General features: G+C 45.0%; 1 long non-coding RNA gene across 1 annotated transcript; it reads right to left on the bottom strand.

Moving 5' to 3' along the window:
* Positions 1-2,252: 2,252 nt before the first annotated feature.
* On the bottom strand, positions 2,253-3,497 carry LOC119160948 (uncharacterized). Its single transcript, XR_005108384.2, has 2 exons — positions 3,323-3,497; positions 2,253-2,798 (listed from the first exon to the last, which is right to left on the bottom strand). It is a non-coding gene; the product is annotated as an uncharacterized LOC119160948 (long non-coding RNA).
* Positions 3,498-4,250: the final 753 nt, after the last annotated feature.

The following is a 4,250-nucleotide window of genomic DNA, read 5'->3' on the forward strand; positions in this document are numbered from 1 at the left end:
GAGCAAGCTGACATGGGCACGGTCCTTGTGCACTATACAGCACCATGCAGCCATACAAGCACTAAGAATAGCAGGAAGACATCTAGGACTCTGGTGAGTTCATATTATGCTGAATTTTCCTGAAATGCACCATATTGAAGAGAAAAGAGTGCAAGGATAGACGGGGAAGTTGTGTGTTGGGAGTCACGTGACGAGATAAACAAATGTTACTTGTGGAAACTATTCGAAAGAGCCCCCAAGTGGCGAGGAGAAGGTAGCTCGTCTCACGCCACCGTGTGTTATATCTACATGCGTACACCTCAGCTACTACTAAAAAATTTTAAAAAATTGCTGCAGTAGAGCACTTCTTTGATGGCTCTTAACAAAACTTCAAGCACATTGCCTAAATTTTCAATGGGGCTTCCAAGGGGTCCTTAACGAGTCGGGGGTAATGGGAAGGGAGACGGCAGGCAGCCATCTAGTACTTGGAAGGATAACTTGGCCGATCTTCCATACAGCAACACAATATACTACTTCTCACAATTGGCCCACAGAATGGGCTCCAGCAAATGATCGTTGAAAAATGTAAGCAGTTCTTTTACACTACTGCTTTGCCTTGTTCCTCCAAATTACTTCACCCACATACACCGTGGCAGCTTAGCAGGTAAGGTGTTGCACATCTAATCTCGTGCAAGGAGTTTGATTCCTGCCCACATCAACCAGATTCGAACGGGGGGCAAAGTGGAAGAAAACCTGTGCATGTTAAGAAACCCCGAGTAGCCGAACCCACCACGATGTGCCTCATAACCACATTGTGATTTTGGCACACAGAGCCCCAAAACTTAAATTTTGTACATATAACTACAGCTCAACAGCCTTTTTTCTGTGTATCATAGTCGCGACAACTGAAGGATCATTCTGCTGAAAGAACTTTGAAAACACTTAGAGGCAAAGACAAATGCAATCGTAATAGCTCATTGGCACCTTAAGCGCTATTTTAGGATAATTCACAGCATACAGCACAACAGTTACATTTTGGGTGATTTTCCTCAGTACCCTGCTTGTAAAACGCAGCCTTCAAGGAAAGGGGCAGCTAGGCCCAGTAAGTTTTTTGTTTGTTTGTTTTCTTTCTCAAGCGCATGCAACACATTTCACAATAATGCTTGCTACGGCGTCATTACCCTTTGTAAATATTACTAAGAAACTGAACACTATTTTTGTCCTGCCTACATTACTCACTATTTCAACTTACGCAAAGAGACATGAAAAAAAAAAAAACCTTGCGACACGAAGCGTTCCAAGAACTTTCTATGAAACTGCAACCTTGCAGACTTGAAGAAGCCAAATCCCTTGGCCAAAACCTTGGCTCAAGCAACATGCCGTGCTCCAATAACTTTTTCATTGCTTCAAGATTCTATCTTCCCCTGAACAAAAGGGAAAATTGATCTTTGCCTAACAAAAAAACATGTACACACTTCTTTTTTTTTTTTTTCAAATGACCAAAGTAGCAGCATGAAATTAAAGTTGCAAAAACAGGCATAAGGTGTGTGAAGCACCTTACCCGAGTTTGTACATTTATTTTACTGCATGTTCCAACCACTTCACCTCTCATCTTAACAGCAGCAGCACATATGCTTTATAAAGCTCATGTGCCCCACTCAGCATTAAATCAAGAGCACACAGTTCACTTCCTTGTACTATGAGGTAAGCAGCACACCGCTTTGAAATCAAGGTCGCACTGCCACGTGATCTCGTTGGGCTCAACGAAGATGTTGTGCTCATGCATAAGCACACCAGTGTTACGGCATGACATGGACACATTGCTTATGCTAGAACTCTAAGTTAGCCACATGCCCATGCACATCTATAAAAGAACTGTGGTCTGTTTACTTTTGGTTCTTGGAGTTCAATTTGCCTTGGCTACATTAAAGTGAATACAAAGCTTAACACCAAAAAACAAATGGGGACAAACACTTCCTTTTTAATACTGTAACATATACAAAAAGGAATACTATCACTGCTCTATTTAAAGGGCCCAAACTGAGGCCCTAAGCTTAAAAAAACACAGTTGCGATCTGTGTTTTTAACACTACATTACAGTATATAACACACCATATGCAGAAAGTTGTAAAAGGTGTTTGGGAAACAAGTTTCTTTATGAAGAAAACGAAATATAACACATAGTACCACTGCCTGATACAGATGGCAGCTAAGTGTATGTTGTAACAATGAAACGTCCGCGCATCAAGTGTAACAGGTCACCAAACACACAGTTGCATCGATTTTATGCCTGTATGTAAACTCAAGAGATGGGACTGCGAACTTAAAACATCGAGTGAACAGTTCCACAAGAAAGACTAGATTGGGCCGGCTGAAAAACGCTGCAGGCCGTGGATCACAACTGGGCGGAACTGTGTCAGTAGCATGCTCCCACTCAAAAAAAGAACAAAAAATATCAACATATCAGAGAAGAAACATGTGCTGCCTTCGGGCCCCTACATTTTTGGTCACTGTGGAGACTGCGTTGCTAGGCTACCACCAACTACATGATGCTGCAAATTTGACTCTGAAACGACTGCTGGTCGGCACGAACTCCTTCTTTTACATCGACGTACGGTTTTCCCGAGCCACTGTACGCGTAGCACTTCTTCGTCTCCCCGTAGGAGAGAAAACTCGAAGGACGCTGTTTCTCCCGACGTTCCAAAAACAGCACCTGCGCCGTGTCTTCATAGCGTCGTTTGATGTCGCCCACGGATTCAGCAATACCAGGGACTGGAGCCGCCTTGTTCATTCCCTCTTGTGCTAATGGAAGGCCACTCCTGCAAAACGAAAGCCCTGGGCTCAGCGCAATACTCCAACGGCAAGGTTCTGAGTCCCACTAATAAAGCCAAACAATTCACCCCTTCCCCGAGTCGTTCGGAAAGAATCGGGAGTGTGTGTCACGTAACACTGCCAATGGTATGAGAAAAAAAAAAGCTACAAAAGGCATCCAAGCCTTTACATGCTGCTGCAGTTGGTCATAAGTCAGCATTTGTATTTTCATGCGGCGGTGCAATGATCGTGCACATAACTTCTAAATGACCATTGAAACTGCTTGGCGCGCGTAAAGCTTCGTGCTAACTTGGTTAACTTTCCTGCCTTTCGTTCTGTACCATTTATTTTCTCTTCGCTCTAATTGATCACCGAACAATAGTAGCACATAGCGTCACGGCAAGCAGGCGGAAGGGGACATCGCTGCTAGGAATGAGCTCGACAGAACAACGTTGGAAGTGAGCGCGGCGAACACAGGTAAACGACGCCACGAATAGGAGGAACACAGGGCATACAGGACGTATAAACATACCCAGTCTCTGCGTGAGCATCCGGTGAGTTCTAGAACAATACGCCGACGCGCTACGTTCTTGTTGTTTGGAGAAGAGCGTAGGCGTTTGTTTGAAAACAGACTAATGCTAACATGCCGAAAGCTCTCAAATCGCTGCCGACAATGAGCTAAATGGACTCGACACATTGGCGTCTGCAGCCATCATGAGCATGGTTGCCGACAAATTGCCGACGTTTGCCAAACAAATTGTAAAAAAAAAAATACACCTTAAAACCATCTCGTAGGCTTCCCGGCAAGGTATAATTACAGTAAAAAGGTTACATTATGCGGTGTTTTAATTGCATTTGGCAAATTTTGAACAGTTGCTTCTCTAACTTCCTGACTCCAAAATTTTTATAGTGATCTCCAAGACTGGTGATCAACAACACGCCTTAGAGCACGGAGGAAGGAAAAGGTAAGGAGAGGCCCTGACGTCACTCGTTGTCAAGCCACGATGAAGCCGAAAGTCGGCCATATTGAGTAGGCAAATTCTCCTCTCTTGTTTACATATGAATGCGAAGCAGAAGGCGCGACTCCCTCTCCGGCTCGGAAAGCACGTGGGCTGCGCAGCGCGTGTGTCGTGACGATCCGAAACTAATGGAACTGGGCTCATCACTCAGAGCCAGCGGGACACCTTCAGCGAAATCGCTTCGTCCGAGTAATAACAAAGAGTAACAGCTCGCTGACAACGAAGCAACTACGAAAGAACGCGCGCTAGATGCACTGACAACGGCGAGTGCTTTCACGTCATTAATTCAGCAACTGTACAGACAACACGATCGGTCGTGCGCCTTCTACGGTTGCATTCCGCCACGCGACTGACGCAGCGTCCTGCCACTGTGTCCGTGTTCCGCGTGAAACTCACCTGTGTCAGCATTCTGCGACCGTGGTGACTTTGAGCACGGTGCTA

This window comes from Rhipicephalus microplus, chromosome X (genome assembly GCF_043290135.1).
Source record: "Rhipicephalus microplus isolate Deutch F79 chromosome X, USDA_Rmic, whole genome shotgun sequence".
In the NCBI taxonomy this organism is placed as follows: Eukaryota; Metazoa; Arthropoda; class Arachnida; order Ixodida; family Ixodidae; genus Rhipicephalus; species Rhipicephalus microplus.